General features: G+C 42.6%; 1 protein-coding gene across 1 annotated transcript in view; it reads right to left on the reverse strand.

The window, feature by feature from the left end:
* The window catches only part of ndst2a (N-deacetylase/N-sulfotransferase (heparan glucosaminyl) 2a), a 45992-nt gene extending 30332 nt beyond the window's left edge, over positions 1–15660 (reverse strand). The window contains exon 1 of the mRNA XM_084021608.1: positions 15480–15660. The gene's annotated coding sequence lies outside the window, so the exon portion shown is untranslated. The remainder of the gene's footprint in view (positions 1–15479) is intronic.
* Between the last annotated feature and the right edge of the window lie 4791 nt (positions 15661–20451).

The raw sequence follows: 20451 nt of genomic DNA on the forward strand, positions 1-20451 counted from the left end.
CATAATTGCTGATCAGCTTTTTGCATGTCTCCACTGGTATTTTTGCCCATTCATCTTTAGCGATGAGCTCCAACTTTCAGGTTGGAGGGTCTCCTTGCCATCACCCTGATCTTTAGCTCCGAATAGTCGGGCCTCGTGCCCTCAGAGCTGGGTGAAAAGCCCTTGGACCGCAGACCAACACTGGGCAGCAGGCGGCTCCGCGAATCCACAAATGCAGACTCTCCGTCGGACTCAAAACTCTAAGACGCGCCGCCCGAAATACTGCCCGTAAATAGGCAATCGAACCGGGACGAATTGTCGGGACTCATGCCCTCAGACCTGGGTGAAAAGCGCTTGGACCTCACGCAAACACCAGGCAGCCCACGGCCACGCGAACCCAGAATTACGCACCGCGAACCCGGACCTCTGCTCCGTCCGTAGACCGGTAAACCCTCGGACACGTTGCGGGGGATTCCCTCCTGGCACCACCAGTGTCTGTTTGTTCGGTCCCGGTTCTCAGCTCCAGCGGGGGCTATCTCGGTCTCCACAGACGCTCGTTCATGTTCTGCCCTTTGAGCATCCCTCTCGTGCAATTCTTCCTCTGTATATTCAGGCTCGTACAGGTACGGTTGGGTTTGGGTGGGAAAAAACTCCTCATCAGAGTCTTCAAAAGTTTCAGTATATTCTCCAAAAGTGTCCATTGCGGTGAGATTGAAGAAACTAGCACTGCAGGCTACTCTGCGTCTGTAGCAATGACACCAGGTAAACAAACTATTTTAGAACCGGTAACTTATAAGTGCTAGATGATATCACTCCACCACTGCCATAGCCTACTAGGAAGCATGACACGCTGCTGCTGCTGAGACATAAATCCTTAAAAATGCAAGGTTGGTTTTATTTCAAACATTCTATCAACACATATGTACATCGATAGTCTGCCGTTACAATGGATTTGCCTCGGGTGCACTGTGGAGTGGGAAAGACTGTTTTTAATGCCTGTCTAGCTAAGAACCGTTGACTTGCGCTAGCCATAGCATAAGCGAACTCGGCAACTAGAAGAACTGAATGAAATTTTTTGAAAACGTCTCCTTACGTCTCGGACACACCAGCTCACTTGGAAAATAGGTCTTATGTCCAAAATTCTGAACTATCCCTTTAATATATGATGATAAAATGTATTTCTTTGTATTTTTAGACCAGTATTCTTTTCTTCCTGTAAATCATAAACTAGTAAGACACACAGTTTACACAAAGATTGTAGCACATTTTCTTAGTTATGATTTGTTCTAATCTACACACACTCAAGTAAACTGAGGCAAATTATTGCAAATAATTGGTTATTGTGTTGTATTCAGTCCGACAGTTGTCAGCAATGAACCGAGCAATGAATGTCTCAAATACAATTTGCCATGGGTCTTCAAAGCTTGTGAGGAATATTCGCGTCTTGTTGCCGCCATCAGGCCTGTAGCTGTGGTAAGCTGATGATCAAATGGAGGACATAGGCAAATAAATGACTAAATAAATGAACTGTAGTTTGTGTCAATATCGTCTCTCAATACGTTTCAGCTCCAGGGACAGCACTCACACATAAACGTGTACACGAGACAACCAACACAAAAGCACTCATGAACATCTCGTTTGCTTATTTTTACTGAATATTGGCTGATAACATTCATATATGTATTACATCCTTAACCTTCCAACACACAGTGTTCAGACAAACGAAGGGCATTCGTTTGGATGTGATGCTACAGGTAAGGTAAGATGTGTTCATGTTCCTGAACTGTTTCAAACAGCAGAGTTTGCTCCACACTACATGGTAGACACTCTGAGACTATCACCCATTATCTTTTCAACATTATTCACATAGCACTTGGGTCATTCCGTGTCATTTCATCAAATGCCTCCCACCTGACCATCTTAGAATGTCCTGAAAAAATTTGAGTACAAAGACACACTTGTTAATAGGACAAATCCAAAATATTAGGTCTCTACTGTCAACAGTTTTCTCATGAAACATCATTGAATGAAGGGTAGTTTAGACGGTTTTTGGCATCATACTCTGAAAAGCCATTTTTAAACGGCATTATCTGGAAAACTATCTCACCTGTGGCCTTCAAAATTTCTACAGTGTATATCTGTTACTAATAGCCTCCAGACATGAAATATCAGGGGTGTAGCTCAATGATAACCTAGTATGGTAGGTACTTAAAATGAGGCTTGTTGAAATAAAGTAGTACATTTGAAGAGTGGCTGAGCTCCCATTTTTACAGATAAAAGACTTCTATCACTTCTGCCTCTATCTCTGGGGTTAGCTTAAACATTCTACAAAATATGGTCTCTCTTAGATTATTAGTTTCACAGATATTAAGGCTCAAAAATGGAAGTTAACACATCTTTGCCCAACTTCAGAGTCATATTCCAAAAAACTGACAACACGTATCAGGTCCAAACTTACTTTTTTTGAAAGATCATATTCTTGTTAAAATCATATAAAAAAATCAGGAGGGTGTTTTTACCTCATTTTGTCGCAGTGATTTTTTAAAGATCCTGATATTGGTGGGGTTTTGTGGCTGGTTTTGGTACTGCATGTCCTAATAGCCTACCAGTAAACATCACAGGAGGGCAATTCAAATGTGTTTTTTACTATTTACCAAAGACTTACATGTGCCTAAATGCTACTGATAAATTTAGCCTTACGAAAACATTCAAATGTAGCACAGTTGTAGTTACAGAGGCAATAAGTCCTTGAATGTGAGTTAAACATGGTGAAGGCAGCTTTTAATGTCTTAAACCATGAACAAAAATAGCATAATATTGAAGACTGTACATTTTGTCATACTTTAAGTATATAAATACCACAACCAAATCAAATAATCTTAATTTGAGCATAAGATTTTACATTACAGTAAAAAAGTCTCCAAAGTTTGATATTGAATAACAGTTTGTCTCTATGCTCACTGTGAGGGATCACACATTTTTCATATTTCAGATCCAATTCCTTTGTCACATTCATTAATTTGGCAGTCAGTTTAGAAATTGTCTAATGTACATCTCTGCTCTGTTGTGCTCATCTTTTTTGATGGCATACATGCGCCCAGTTTCTGTAGAGGGAACGTCAAATCTTGCAATTCTATGCTGCAGTGGAACATTGCACATCTTCTCTTCTTGGCCAGTAGAAACTCTTGGCAGGGCCATGTGGGTGCATGAACTGAACCAGTACATCTTCATCTTGATCTGAAACATCTCTGATACTTCCTATCCACCATTTCTGATCATAACTCACATATTGTCTCATAGTGAGCATAGAGACAAACTGTTATTCAATATCAAACTTTGGAGACTTTTGTACTGTAATGTAAAATCTTATGCTCAAATTAAGATTATTATTTGATTAAGTTGTGTAATTTATATACTTAAAGTATGACAAAATGTACAGTCTTCAATATTATGCTATATTTGTTCATAGGACATTAAAAGCTGCTTTCAGCATGTTCAACTCACATTCAAGGACTTATTGCCTCTGTAACTACAACTGTGCTACATTTTAATGTTTTCGTGAGGCTAAATTTATCAGTAGCATTTAGTCACATGTAAGTCTTTGGTAAATGGTAAAAAACACATTTGAATTGCCCTGCTGTGATGTTTACTTGTAGGATAATAAGACATGCAGTACCAAAAACGGCCAAAAAACCCCCACCAATATCAGGATTTTAAAAAATCACTGCGACAAATTGAGGCAAAACACCCTCCCAATTTTTAAATATGATTTTAACAAGAATATGATCTTTAAAAAAAAGTAAGTTTGGACCTGATACGTGTTGTCAGTTTTTTGGAATAGGACTCTGAAGTTGGGCAAAGATGTGTTAACTTCCATTTTTGAGCCTTAATATCTGTGAAACTAATAATCTATTAGTAACAGATATACTCTGTAAAGATTTTGAAGGCCACAGGTGAGATAGTTTTCCAGATATTGCTGTTTAAAAATGGCTTTTCAGAGCATGATGCCAAAAACCGTCTAAACTACCCTTCATTCAATGATGTTTCATGAGAAAACTATTGACAGTAGAGACCTAATATTTTGGATTTGTCCTAGTAACAAGTGTGTCTTTGTACTTGAATTTTTTCAGGACATTCTGAGATGGTCAGGTGGGAAGATTTTCAGAAATTTGATGAAATGACACGGAATGACCCACTTGCCAGAAGTCTCTTTTTAATTGTTTCGGTCTTTGTTGACTTCTTTGCAGGTCTGCAGTGATGCAGATCAACAAGCATTCACAGAACATCGCTATTAAGGGGATTTGCAGAAGGCAGACATCTGCCCATCTGGTTTAAATGTTTGAGTTCCAGGACACAACATACTGTATATGGTTGTATAAATTACAGCGATTGAGGATTTTATCCATGTGTCCCAGACCTGGCCGTTGTGCCTAAAAATAAGTGCATCCCACAGGAGCATCCATCAACACTGACTCAAAAGGAACAATCAGCATCAAACACTGGTGGAACATCAGTCAGATGAAAATGGAAAGGACGTGGTGATCGGCTTGATACAATGAGGTCAGAGTCTACCAACTGTACAATCAAAATGTGTCCTATTAGGAAGAGACATCTGATGACCCACACTACATGAACACCAGAGTCCAGATGAAAGTAGCGGAATTTTACTTTTAAATTACTCTTAAAACCGTCAAACTACATTCACATGTTTGTTCATGCCTTAAAGTGATGGTTCGGAGTGAAATGCACCCTAGGTAATTTCCACCATGACATCCAGCCAAACACCCCCTCGGAAGCATTTTTAGCGATGGTCAGCATTAGGGATGCAAATTATCGAGTAATTAATTAATCGATAGTTGTTTCATCTTATCGATCGATGATCGATTAATTGATAAGCGGCAATTCTTCTGAGAAGCTGAATTTCCCTCTGAATAGGTTGTATCTACTGTATATGTAACATCAAATGCTATCTTCCTTATGATATAAAGAAAATGCAAATCATATTTTGAATAATTTCATTTTAATGCATCAATTTGGTGAATTTTGAGAACCAAAATATGATATATCAATTACTGACCAAATTTCTTACAAACTGCTGGTTCTGATCCAAATGTTGACATACTCAATGGGGTTGAGGAGTTTAAGCATTCAAGAAAAGATGAAAACAAAAATGACTAAAACACAGTGCTGAGCCTTTATACTATTAGTTTATTATGACTGTTATTATTATTAATATAAGTGGGTGACTATTCCTCAGCCTTCCTTGGTGTTTTGGTTTTGACTGATACGTCTCCACTCGCCCATCTCTGAGCGACAGCTGTCAATGAATGTGAATGTGTTCTAGCGGAATGTGGCCAGGACAGGCGATGCGATGTGGGCGGGGACGGAGATAAAATAACTAACTTCCTGCAATGCGAGTGAAGCGAGTACCAATCGGAATGTAGAATAGAGATGATTGACAGTTGACGTCAACAGAGAGATCCACAGAGTTGCCGCTTGAAACTAGCCGCCGGCGGCAGTGATTTTCTTTTTGCCAGCGAGTAGAATTCAGCGAGAAAGCGAGTGACGGGCGAGTAGCGACGTATGTGAACGGGGCTATACGCGCCGTCACACTCGCCAGCTGAGGGGGGGTCGGCGCGGGGGACGCCTTGCCATGGCAACGGGGGAAAACAGAACGTTTATGAGCCAAACCAGCCGCGAGGATTTCCCCTTATAATAAGCGCGGCTGCCCTCCTGTTTAGGCCTATCATTAGAGCTGCTAGTTAAGTCCATTTGCCTTGATAAATAATTTTGGGCGAACATTGAGACTATGGTCAATGTGTGTGAAACACTGCTGCCAGCGTCCCGCTTCCCGTACGCCTTGTTGTTATCGTCAGAGCCCTGCTTCGCTTGTGTTCGCGCATGTGCGTCAAGTACGTCTGGCGTCAAGCGCGCCCTCACGTGGACTGGCGGGGAATTCCGGCGTTTAAAACACAATTAATTGCAATTAATTTATTTTAATCAAGTAATTTCTTAACGACAATTAATTGATAATCGATTAATTGTTTGCATCCCTAGTCAGCATTGGTCAAGATAGCCGCTATCAGCCGATTGGCTTAGTACTAGCGCTATGGTACAGAGGGTATATCTCGTAAATTACCCAACTAATAATGCATGGAATGTTACCAAACTTCTGCAGTAGTACACAATGTTACCAAACTTCTGCAGTAGTACACAGAAGTAGAAGTAGTACACGTTTCTCTCACAGGCCAGTACAGAGGTGCTGATGCATGCTTTTATTTCCAGTCGTCTAGACTATTGTAATGCCCTGCTCTCTGGTCTTCCTAAAAAGAGCATCCATACTCTCCAACTGCTACAAAACTCAGCCGCACGCGTGCTGACGAGGACCAGAGGGCGGGAGCACATTACACCAGTTTTAAAGTCGCTGCATTGGCTCCCTGTCCGTTTCAGGATCGATTTTAAGATTCTTTTACTTGTTTTTAAATGTCTTAATGGTCTTGGGCCCTCTTATTTATCTGACCTACTCCTATTATATCAACCCTCACGGACCCTGAGGTCCTCTGGCACCGGCCTTTTAACCTTTCCACAAGTCAGATTGAAAACACACGGGGAGGCGGCTTTTAGTTATTATGGTCCCCGACTGTGGAACAGCCTGCCGCAGAACCTCAGGGCCGCAGAGAATGTTGATGTTTTTAAAAAACGGCTCAAGACTCATCTTTTTAGTCTGGCTTTTAATTAGCCTTCTATTATTTTAAGTCTGCTATTTTATTCCCCAAGTTTGAATCTATTATTTTAAGTTTGCTTATTTTAGTAGTAATACTGATTTTATTCTATCCTATTTAGCTTTTTATCTAGTTTTTAGCTATTTATTTTATTACTGCTATCTTGTTCTATTTTACATTATTTTATCTCTTTTACCGTCGACTGACGGGAACCAGAGTCCCTCATGGTGTGGATGGCCTTTCACTCACCGATGTCTCAGTGCCGAGCCATGTCTCTACAGTTTTAGCCAATGCAGTGCGTGGGGGTGTGTGTGTGTGTGCGTGTGTGTGCGTGGTGTCCATACCTGAGTTGTGTGCATGTTAGTGTGAGTGTGCGAGTGTGTTCCGGGTGGGGGGGTCGGGTCTTTCTTTCTGTTGTTGTTGTTTTTATTGTTGTTGTTGCGTTGTTTTTATTTTCTAAATTTGTATTTTCTGTACGGCACTTTGTGTTGCATTCCCTGTATGAAAGGTGCCTTATAAATAAATAAAATTGAATTGAAATAGGGTCTGTACTCACAAAACGAGGCATTTTAAAGTTTGTAAGTACACCAGGAGTTTATTTAAATGAACACTTGCCTGATAGCTTCTATCCTCGGCTACTAACGCTAACTAACGCTACCGCAGTGTGACGCGAGTTTCACGGGAGAGTATGAAAAAGTTTCGCTAAATGTTTACAAATGCTTGTATTATCAGGTCAACACTTGTCAACACTTGTTGACCTGATAATACAAGCATTTATAAAAATGTGTTGACCTGATAATGCAAGCATTTATAAAAACTCAGCGGAACTTTTTCATACTCTCACGTGAAACTCGCATCACGGCATCGGCTGGGTAAACACGGAAGTGGCGTCTACGCTGCGGTGGCATAGCAGCCGAGGATAGAAGCTATCAGGCAAGTGTTCTTTTAAATAAACTCCTGGTGTACTTACAAACTTTCAAATGCCTCGTTTTGTGAGTACAGACCCTATGTGTACTACTGCAGAAGTTTGGTAACATTCCATGCATTATTAGTGGGGTAATTTACGAGATATACTCTATGTACTATAGCACTAGTACTAAGCCATTCGGCTGATAGCAGCTATCTTGACCAATGCTGACCATCGCTAAAAATGCTTCCTAAGGGGTGTTTGGCTGGATGTCATGGTGGAAATTACCTAGGGTGCATTTCACTCCGAACCATCACTTTAATACTTTCCTGACATTTCATCTGAAGACTGCCAGCCCATCATAACACTGCACTGTTACACTCAGATAGAATGTTGATCGTTAAAAATTCCCTCTCTCGGTCTCTTGACCACACACACACAGCGGGCAACGATGGTGTGGACACCTCAGTGGGCTGAATGGAGTCGATGGTTGCAGTTGAATAAAATCCCAAACTAGGGATGTCGACGGGTAACAAGGACTGATGAGAATTAGAGCGACCACCGATCAAACCATTTAGAACCAACAGTGTTTCCCCTACCATTGTACAGGCCAAAACAAATCCATATGCCAAAAATAAGCCCTATCAACTAATTCATAAATCAATAATCATTTACATTAGGAGCGCCTCTGCAGCGCAACGCAAGTCAACGTGCTTCACTGCCTAGTAATGATGCGAGTACCGCTGCTGAGAGCGCGGGCATATATTCTGGGATGTTTAGGTTTGTTAGCTAACCAACTATGGCGCCGCCGGAGGCAACTTCAGAAAAAATAACAGGTGCAGGTGAGACGGAAGAAAGGGGGGCAGATTGCAGTGGAGAGGGGGGCTGCTCGAGGACCGGCCGCCGAAGCGCCGGGAATAGCCGCGGAATGGAGCCCGCTTCCTTTTGGCGCCCTTGTTAACCGATAGTGTAGTTCAGACCAGACGCGAAGCGCCGCGATCCTATGCGGCCGTCTCGCGCCGTGCAGCGATCGTTTCGGTGTCTGGTCTATTTTGTGCACAAGCCGCGAGCGATCGCGTCAATTCTGGCAGGAAGTCACACAAAAAAACACAAGACAATCCGCGGCTTCGCGGCCAGTGTGAACCTGGCGACTGCCGGCCCCCGTCACTCCCCATGCTAAGTTTACAATTTGTTGTTTAGCTTATATTTTTTTTCTGATTGAGGAGACAATGGGCTAATTTTCCCAGGCATTGTCAAATGTATGTAACTCTGTTATAATAAAATGAATAAAAAAACATATGTTTAAATTTTTTTTTTTTTTATAACTGATAGAATCTCAATTATGTGTAGGGATGTTTTGTCGCTTATGCCGTCAGCATAAGCAGTCCATTAAAGGTTGTATCAGCGATTCTGGGCCGAAACATAAATAATAATAATAATAATAATAATAATAATAATAATAATAATAATAATAATGATCACATTCATCTGTTTTTACCTCACGATCCGCTAGCTGCCCGCCCCATAAGCAGGCCGTCAAAAAAAAGCGTCTCTCTAGGCAGCCTAGGCTCCGAGATCGCACACAAAAACAAATGGTACTACCAACACCTCAAAAGCAAAATAAACAGTGTTCCAACCAATCACAGACAAGGATTTGTTTTGGATCTCGCAACGGAAGTGAGGGCAACCAGAATCGCTGATACAACCTTTAAGAGAGTTTCTATCAATGGTCCCCCTGTGGCCTAGTTCCCCTACGACAAGGCCTTGGTGAAGTTCTTCACAAAACCCAGAAAAATCAAGTGCAGCCGAGAACGATGCACACTGTATGGTTGAAGTGCCAATGTAGCATGTTCCATTTGTACTGTATGCAATGAATGCACCTTAATAAGTCACTCTCTCCTTGTGATCTTGAATACACTCTGGTTGAACAAAAATTTGAATGCAAATATAATAATTGCAGACTGCTTGCTGTGCCACCTGACTTAATCTAACTGCACCAATACACCATCCCACATCTGTTTTGGGTTTTTTCGGTGGGTACCACCCGGCCTGAAAAAAATTCTAGGGGAAACACTGACCAAATATCAGATGATACCTGTGGTTGCATCCTGATAAAATAACCTGATAAAAACAAAATAAAAAGACATTTGTCACACAAAACATGGATATAACCCTTCACAATCTAGCGGCAAAGCTCATTGAGTCAGTGGAGTGCCATAGTAAAAAGCAAAAGTGAAACAAAAACAAAATAGGGAATCAGTCTCCATCTTTCTAAGCTCAGCTGCTGTTCCACTATAAAGACGACTGATGGCGTCTGCTGGTCTCTACACATCACATCACTACAGCATCACAAAAGAGCAGCGTCTGGATTTATGGCAGCATTGAAAATCATACCATCGGAATTTCTATATACCCTGGTAAAACGTAATACTGCACTAGCACCCAAGGATTCTCTGTGTGGTCCATGTTAGTGTGGGTGACAGGGTTCAGTCCACATGGATAGTGTACAAGGTGGTTTAAAATCGATAACAGTATAATAACAGTGTTAGCAGAGAAACCAAGTGGCTCCATTTAGCTCAGGGCAGCAGGGTTTTAATAGCCTCTGCCTCGTCTCCGTGAAAACCACCCCAGGGCCTTCCACTTAATAATCAAGCATCATCTCAGACATCAGTAATATGCTCTCAGGACTGAAGAGGGTCTGGGGTCTACACAGCTCACCACTAATTGGGCCTCCACTCAAGAGTAGAAATGAATAAGTCAGTCGTCAGAGAGGCGAATGTCACCAGAGAAATCAGCTTTTGGTCACCTCCATCTCAGTGTGCCACTTCACAGCCCGACTCATTTAAATTCTACCAGGACACCTTTTATCAGGATGAAAATGGTGATTCACAATACAATTACTAAGAACGTGTGCACAGTCGAACAGTTTGACTGTTTCACGTTGAACAGGATGCCTGCTGAGGAGTAAAATGAGTGTCCACTGTTATGTTACGATATGGTTATTGTGTCTAATGGTCCTGGGCAGTGTTCTCCGTCAATGACCAATTCCTCCTGCAAATAACACTGAACTCCAGTGACATCACAAGTGACATCACAGGAACGACGTCTACTTCTTAAACAGGCTACAGACTGGGAGAGAAAACACACTGCACAGTTGTTTGTATCAACTCGCTTTTCATGTCCAATCTTATGGGATTTTGACTGAAGCAACATTCAGAAGCTGATGGAGTGTGATGAAGTCCGTCCTGTCTGAGGTTTAAAATGGAAAGCTGAAACTTTTGGATAGCTAACAGACATTCAATCTCAACACTGATTCCCCAGTAGGCTTGGGCGGTAATACGGTAAGACGGTATACCACGGGTCTTAAAAATAGCAACGGTATCAGTTTCAATACCGTCATTAAAAAAATGCAATGCACTTATATAGGAGAGAGAGAGAGATGGCGAGTCGCGCACCGAGTGACCTGGTCTTAAAGAAGAACACGACTTCTGCAGTTTGGCAGTATTTCGGGTTCCGACCTAAGGTCCCAGCTTAAATTGGGCTGTTCTTTTCACACACACAAAATACTAAAACTTTAATTATCAACAACTGCTTTGCTACTTACGTTTATTTTTGGACGAAATCCACCCAGGACGTAAACGACATCCACGTCAAACGGTGCGTCTGGCCAGCATGCCGAGAGATACGGGAATTGTGTGCAATTCACATTTGACTCAAACTTAAAATATTACCTGCAGGTCATGACGAAAAAAAAAAATATTTGGGGGGAAATCAAAAACTTTGTTTTGGGTCCTTTAGACATATATTTAGTTCAGGATAAATCAAACTTGATGTCTCTAAATGCAAAAAGAATGAGTTGCACAATCAAATCAATAATTGTATCCTGTTTTAAATGGCAGTTATTAGTTTGAATGAACAACTGCATGTTACACTTTTTTCAGTGTACAATCATGTGTAAATGTGTTTGAGCTTTTCAAAAATAAAGCTCTCTTGAGGAAAGTGAAAATGTGTTCATAATTTATAATATTTATATTCAAGTTAATAGATTTTATATTTATATTGTAGTTGAAAACAGCCCTGTGAGAAATTCATAGTAGAGTTAATAAAATTGATGGAGAATGTCAGACTATTTCATTCAGAAAGACCGTCGGTTAGGTAGCTCATTTAAAATATCCTAAACTTTTTTTACCCTGCCTCTTAAAAGAATCTGAATCGAGAATCGTTGGGAACCGGAATCGAAACAAGGAATCGGAATCGTTCAAATTCAAACGATACCCAACCCTATTTAGAACTTAGCGGGAATGTGGCCACAGACACAGAGATCCTATTTCTGGGCAAAGCAGCAAGTACAAGTACATTCATTAGTGGGTCACATGATCAATCACCATGTTTTAATTCACTCTTTAATAGATAGGAACTTAAAAGACAATTAAATAGATGAACATGTTACGGACTGCCACTCTAATGATATGAGAGTCAGCTGATCGGAGTTTGTTCACACTGAGTTGGTGCATGGTGAATGAAAAAAGCCATTATCAATGGAGCTCTGATACCATGATTCACCATGACATGTCAATAACACATGGAGCTTCAAATGTAATCTATTGGATGTAGAGATATTAACACAAGTAGACTTTATATGGACTGTGGACATGTATCTCTCAGAGTCAAGAAGTTAACACAATAAAGTCTTATTTAGTGTTGTCCATTTATTCCAGAGGATTCAACTGGAGATGAAATATATCAAAGACAAAAGACATGATTGCCAGCTGCCAAATTTGCCTCAGGGGCTTTACAATTTGTACCAACATGCAACATCCTCTGTCCCAGGATAATCCATCGAATGAGGAAAACCTCTCTCAAAAAAACTTTTGACAGGGACAAAAAGGGAAAAACCTCAGTGTTAATTTCAGCTACTTTAACAAATGTCCGACATTTAAACAGTCACTGAAATGCTTTCAAAAGATGTTCAACCTATTTAAAAATGACATTCTGCAACTACAGCACCACACTGCTCACTCGGAAATATTAACGTATAATCTCCTATATTGTGGGAAGTATGTCCCGTCAGTGACAGCTTACAGTGACTGGTAGTCACAGTGTAATGTCTTTATACAAACACAAGGAGATTCAGAGGTTTACTCTGAGCCGAGGATGACTTGACGCTGTGTAATAAAAAGGCCAAAAAAGGCTGATCAAAGCAGTGGGCTAACTTTAGATTTCCCTGAGTAACAAACTAATGGGTTAATCAATGAGCTTCAATAAGCGCTTTGATGGTGACTGAATCAATGAGGAAAGAAAACAGCATGTCAGGCTCTATAAGGGGGAGGAGACGGAGAGAAAACCTACCAGCGACCTGAGGTCTGTACTAGGAAGCCGATTTGGGTTTAGCGAGGTAACTTAAGCGTTAACTCTGGGTTTTCCATCCTACGACGCTGGTTCACCTGCAAAAACCATTTTGTCTACGACAATGTTTTATATGAGAGATACAGATTATCATCAGAGGGAATGACTTATCTGCGTCAGCGTACAGCCGACTTACCACTTTGAATTATGTTTTTATATTTATTTTATTTGCTTCCAAGTCCGTTATACACCGCCGGGATTGCAGCTGAAAGAATGAGGCTGATATTGTCATACACCACGTTATAAAAATACATCTCAGCAACACATTCATTTAATCAGTCAGATCTAGTAGTGGTCTTATGATGGGGCAGTCATATCATACGACTATTACTATTAATACGACTTACGCATTCACACAGTCTAAAGGCTGAATTATGCTTCCGCGTCAACACAACGCAAGGGGGCTTGCGGACCCCTTACGTCCTTGCGGACCCCCCTTACGTCCAACGCAAGGGCCTGACGTGTGCCTCCCAAAAATCCTAGACGCGCGTCGAGGCGACGCAACAGCAACGCAACACCAACGCAGCGGCATCGGCTGTGATTGGTCCGCTAACTACATCCGCTGGAGACCTCTATCCGGTTTCCACTCATAAACACCGCCATTTAAACTTTTAAAAGGCTACTTTTATTGTTTTCACCTCGTTGTATTGTTTGCACCTTCTCGCTTTTGCACAAAGAAATAAAACACCAAGTTCTGAAAAATTGTGGATGTTTAAAGCCGGAAAGTAAACAAATACGCTATAACGAGGCTACGACGATATACGCCAAGAGTCTCGGTCGGTCGGTCAGTCTTTACAAAAACCATAGCGCCCTTTCCCGGTGTGGCATTGAATTGCATTTCGACACGTAAACCCAACGCAGAACCATCACGGTCTCCAAGCAACTGCATGGCCGTTGCATTGCCGTTGCGTGATCACTACGCGGAAGCATAATCAGGGCTTAAGAGTTTTTGCCAGCTGTCCTTCCTGCATGTTGCAGATGAAACTGTGGCTTTTTGCCATTACGTTTAAGTTTTTTGTATTTCCGTAAGATTAGGGTTTGTTCCTCGTAGGTGAAATATGCCACTCTGCTGCCCGTAGACTGATCCATGTTTGTGTTTGGTCAAATGCTGCAAACCCCGCCTCCCAAACCCTGTATCGTGTGACTGCTTATCTCTGATTGCCTTTGTTAGGGTTATTTAAGATGGATAAGTGGAAGATACCTGGTATGTTGAACTCACTGAGTAGTACAGGCCTCAGGTTAGGTTCACAGAGTCAGTTACTATGGCAGCTGAGCCAGAGTTTAAGTCAGAGTTTTCACCAAACCTGCTTCTGGAACAGGACTCCGGTCTGAATTCAACCCTGGTTAACAAGCAGTCCCAACTAGCATTCAGCAGAGTCTGGACTGCAGCATGAATAGAATCCAACAGCCATTTTGGCAACGATGAGACGCAGAGACGTTCACGTTACCATGATGAGCAGTAACCAAACTGATGCCGTGTTAACTAGACTGCAGGTCAACATTTACTAAATGATCAGGAAATCATGTAACTCTTGATCAAAGGTTAGGTACACACCAGAAACTGGGCCAAGCAGACAACTTCACACCATTAACTGTGACAGTGGCTACCGCAAAGTGAGGTTTTCTTCAACTAGTAATAGAGCTGCATATTAAACGAGTTTAGTCCAGGCTTATCCAGGTAACAGCTTCTCTCCAAGCCTCATTCAACAAGTCACTTTCAGTTATTTCGAATTAATTCCTCATTGCACACACACACACACACGCAGCCTGGCTGGAGGAGGTTTGCGCTAACGTAAGAGCAGAGAGAGGCAGTATTATGCTAACAGTGTGGTTCCAATAGCTGGGGCTGAGACGACATGACAGCCATCCTGGAGGCCGATAGCTCCCAGTCTGGAAACGTCAGACACCCAAACACTACGGTTACCTCAGACTTACTGTTACCATCGCACATGATGACAATAAGGTGCTCCACGACCACTTTTCATAGCATAAGCAGACATGCATTAACGTGCACCTCGGTGTCACCCCAGGGAGAAGATTATCTGAAAGGCAGTGGGAAAGAAACAGGGGGAAACTTTGTTTCTACAGCCAGCACCTCGTCTGAGATCCCAGCTAGCATGCTAACGGCTAGCTGCGTAGAGCAACAGTGTCACCAGACTGTGGCTCAGGTTAGCATAGCTAACGCTAGCCTTTAGTAACTCGGGTGATACTCCATGGACCTTCTTCGTATCCCAGTCCCGCTGTGTGCTGGCGTACCATTGTGTAACCCAGTCGGCAAGAGAGAGCCCCAGCACAAACCCAGTCCCGCACCGTTAACCACTTGGATAACTGGGAACCTGGAATAACGTTACAGCTAGCTGCTGATGCTACGGCGGCTAACTACTCACTGGACTCCGCAGACAAGACGGGCTTCAACTTTGAGACGGGGTCACAAAATATCAAGTCTGTCAGCGATCCGGACTCACCAGTATCCGCTTCGACGCGCACCAGCCCGGCGGGAGAAACTGGAGACAACAAGCTTAAGCGTTTAGAGTTAAAAGTGAACTTCAGCACATCGCTGCCCGGTCCGCCATCTTGGATCTACTGGAACCCTGGACTCAACCAAGTCTGGCGGACCGGGGGAGGGTTTAAAACATCCCCCCAATTATGAATGTAGAAAGTTTGTGTTCACAGACCAAAGTCCGGAGGAAGACGGGTGTACTGTCTGTGGGAGCGATGGAGGATGTCAGCGGTGATGTGACACGGAGAAACCCTGAAGCCACACTCGCCACAGTCTGGTGTGTTGGAAGCACAGCTGCCTACACATCTGGTGGAAGTGGGAGCAGTTAAAATAAATATTACACTATCTCTGTTCCTTTATGCATATGTTTAGAGTTCAAATGAAAATAGGAGTCTTCTGTGTGATGAGTTTTCAAGACGTGAGGCGTTTACCTGGCAGGAAGGGCCAAACAAAAATATATTATGGGGCTATATATTTTCCTCGGGAAATGGTTGTTTGTCTCTACATGTCAGCCCTGTGATAGACTGGCGTCCTGTCGAGGTGAACCCTGCCTTCGCCCAATGACAGCTGGGATCGGCTCCAGCCCCCCGCGACCCTGAATACAGGATAAGCGGTAGACAATGGATGGATGGATATTTTCCTCGTTTTATGGCACTGCAGTATTAAAGTCATGGAGTCGAAATTTGGGAGCCAACTGGCCAATGATCAGCCGGTCAGTCAAGCTTTGGTACTCTAATTCATTGCGGCACTGGTTTATTGACACAGGGAGAGACTTTGAAATCAATAGGTGGTGCTGTTCCATTCATGTCTGTGTCGAAGCCGCCGTGTCGAGGCCGACCGTTGAAGTGAAGAGAGTCCTGTGGAAAGTCCTCAATACACATACATGGATTACAGCTGCCTGATGTTGGAGTCACGTGTCTGTCATGGGACGCAGTTGCAGTGGATTTGCTTCTCCACCGACCTCTTCGGTCCGGATCATGTTGACCTGTTCAGCTGATTGTAAACGGATCTAGTGAGTACTGACGTCTTTATGTACATACGTCCACGTCATTAGTTGAGGTCTGTGGAGTCCTGGAGCGGGAGCTTCTCATCAGACTCTACCTGCCTTTTTTGTTCAGTCGGGAACAGTTTATTAGCAGTGGCGAGGCTAGCCCTGTTTTCCCTTAGCCCATCCTATCGTTTAGTCCTCAAATAATTTATCCTTTTTCTTTCGAAAACCTGTTTTGTTTGGCCAGTAAAATCAAGCACAACCTCCCTGCATGCATCTCTTGTCTCTGATTGGTGGGTGGGGGTCTCCTGTTTTACAAATCAAAAAAATGCAGCGGCATCCTGGGAGACGCCAGATGACTTGGTTCCGAGAGGCAGGGCACTGAGGGCAGATAACCTGCAGTGCAGCTGAATAATACGAGCAGTGTGTTGTAACACGAATGACCAGGTATTGCTTCATTTTAGGACCTTGACATAATCTGTAGTGGTGGGCAAGTGAAGCCTATGAAGCACTGAGGCTTTCCTAGCAATTGTGTTGAAAAAGATTCAAAGCTTCAACGCTTCAACTGAAGCCATAGCAACCTCTCAAGAGCATGACTGAAGCTCTGACACTGTTTCAATCCCATGTCAGCAATACAAGTTTAGAAAAGACTGTGTGGTCATTTAGTGTTTTGTTCATTCATACTCGCCCATACTGTAAAACATCCCAGATTAAGCCAATGGATAAATATAAATGATATGAAGGGTTAAATGTTGGTTAAGGGTTTATTTATTTGATCATGGTATGTGAACTCAGAAAGATCGTTTTTGTATTAAGTGTTTTACACCAGAGTCCAGATAATAGTTTGTCATAGGAGAGCTGTGATTGGTCCGCTAACTACATCCGCTGGAGACCGCTTTTCCGGTTTCCACTCATAAACACCGTCATTTAAATTTTTAATAGGCTACTTTTATTGTTTGCACCTTGTCGCTTTTGCACAAAGAAATAAAACACCAAGTTCTGAAAAATTGTGGATGTTAAAGCCGGAAGGTAAACAAATAGGCTATAACGAGGCTAACGACGAATACGTCACAAAAGTCTCGGTCGGTCGGTCAGTCTTTACAAAAAAAGCATAGCGCCCTCTACTGGTGTGACATTGAATTGCATTTCAACACGTAACCCCACGCAGAACCATCACGGTCTCACGACTGTGTCCAAGCAACTGCGTGGCCATTGCGTGATCACTACGTGGAAGCATAACCGAGGCTTGTCGTGAAAGCGTGAGTGTCACGCCAGGAGCGTGAGAGTTGGCAACCCTGCGAACAAATGACTGGCCATGTGTAACGTAAAGGCTGAATTATGCTTCCGCGTCGACGCAACGCAAGGGGGCTTGCGGACCCCTTACGTCCTTGCGGACCCCCCTTACGTCCAACGCAAGGGCCTGACGTGTACCTTCCAAAAATCCTAGACGCGCGTCGAGGCGACGCAACACCAACGCAGCAGCATTGGCTGTGATTGGTCCGCTAACTACATCCGCTGGAGACCGCTATCCGGCTTCCACTCATAAACACCGCCATTTAAACTTTTAAAAGGCTACTTTTATTGTTTGCACCTCGTTTTATTGTTTGCACCTTGTCGCTTTTGCACAAAGAAATAAAACACCAAGTTCTGAAAAATTGTGGACGTTTAAAGCCGGAAAGTAAACAAATACGCTATAACGAGGCTAACGACGATATACGTCAAGAGTCTCGGTCGGTCGGTCAGTCTTTACAAAAAACATAGCGCCCTTTACCGGTGTGGCATTAAATTGCATTTCGACACGTAAACCCAACGCAGAACCATCACGGTCTCCAAGCAACTGCGTGGCCGTTGCGTGGACGTTGCGTGATCACTACGCGGAAGCATAATCAGGGCTTAACGTTACTGTGGCCGCAGCCTGAAGTAGAGAGTTGAACAGCGAACGGGATGTGAGATTATTCGCGTATCAGTGAATTTAGAGGTGAAGTGTACTTTCTGCAGCTTGTGTGTTACAGTCGCCATCCTGTGGTGTTCAGACAAAAATATAAAATACAGACACTTTATGCAAAAGTCATGTAACAGCAGTGTTGCATTCAACAAAGTTATTGCACAAAAAAAGACCGTTCTGGAACATTAAACCCTTTACAAATGTCTGCTTTTCCATAGATGGACATACGTTATTTCTTTAAAAGAAAACAGCCATGTGCAGGTGAGAGAATGTAATGCCATTGAGTAGTATAGCAACAATACATGTTAATGAGTTAGCATTTATTTATTTGTTGTTAGTTGTTATACTGTATTACTTTTTCTCGCTTTGGTGGACAGTACAAAGGGGGAGATGAGGATAGAAAGAGAGAAAGGGAGAGAGAACAAGATGAAACAGGTAAGAACATAAACAGGTAGTCAAGAAGGCCATAATAATAAGCATCTTTTTGGCCACAGTTATTGCATTTGCCCATATTTATTTACTCAATCTTTTAAAACTACTCTGTCCCACTGCACATTGACAGGTTATAATGTAGGCCTACATTTGCTGTATTAACCCCAGAAAGTGGCCCACTGGGCTTGTTTGCTTTATGTATTATGTATAATATTAAAGATTTATAACTTCTTCCTTACAAAACGTTTGTATGTATGTAAAGAGGGAGAGAGGAGGATGGAGAGAAGGTAAGAGCAGGATGGAGAGAGAGAGGAAAGACAGATGGTGCAAGACCTGGAAGAAGCAGGTGAGAAAAGGGCATTTATTGTTAACCACCTCACTAATTACCTATAAAAAGAAAGTACATTATATTTAGTGCCCCTTTAAAGCTGAAGTTCTTTTAAAGATGTTTTTGGAGTATGAGTGCTTTTCCACTGAATAACTCATCAATAAATACGACTGTTTAATTTTGTCAGGCCTGAATGGCCTTAGTAAAGACCTGAGACATTGTTCCGCATAATCAGCCTCATAATTCCTTGTCAAGAGCGGATGTCAGCTGCTTCCTGGGGGCTGAGCCCACCCAAAGGTCAGATCCTAGAATCGCCCCTGTTTATTAGCATTTTTGTTGTTGCGAAATGTCGCTAAAAATGTAAAAATAAAGACATATTTGGCGACGTTTTGGGCTCACTCGCTGAATTACGAGCTTATGTATGCATGGTGATCAGCATTACACCGGGAATGTGCTTACCTCACTACAGACGATGCAGCTCTTCTGTCAGCTGCGCTCCCCACTCCTCTACCCTGCTGCTGCTGCTGGGGATGGATGACAGAAGCAGGTGTACGTGCATTGTACACACACTCCATTTGGCCAAGCATGCACCCTAAAAATAGCATCGAAATACCGCGCCACTGACTTTAAAGCAGACATAGGTTGCAGTCGAATAGTCAAAAAATTAGGTCCTCACTCCTTTTCCTAACTCCTTTTCCTAACTCCTATTCCTTGACCTCTGGAGAAAATGTCACAGGGTTAAGGAAAGGCGATAGGAAAACTCAAAAGGATGTAGGAAAAGTCTGTACATACATAAAATTAATTTTTAAAAGAAACAATCAAAGAACAAAATATAAAGTGACAAGTGTTGAAACAAAGAATCCATCCATCCATCCATTTTCTACCGCTTATCCTGTATTTAGGGTGAAACAAAGAATGTGTTATGGGCCGGGATTTGGACCAGAAAATGCAGGAGACCGTTGATGAGAGTTATTGAGTTATGAAAGTTTTTATTCCTCTTAGCACAAAAAACACACAACACCCTACTCCAAAAAACCGGAGGGCAGAGGCAGGAGGCAGGCAGGCTGTCGCGATGAGTGAGCGGGTGACAAAAAACTGGCAGAGCTCACGCAGGACGGGAACGTAATCATCTGGCAACATGGTGAAGTCATGACAGGGTTTAAATGGAGGTGTGGTGATTGCTTGAGATGCTAGCCAGGTGTGTCTGATCTCAGTCTGGGAAACAAGCCACGCCTCCTGCCCCA

This window comes from Eutrigla gurnardus, assembly GCF_963514095.1.
Source record: "Eutrigla gurnardus genome assembly, chromosome: 11".
Classification (NCBI taxonomy): Eukaryota; Metazoa; Chordata; class Actinopteri; order Perciformes; family Triglidae; genus Eutrigla; species Eutrigla gurnardus.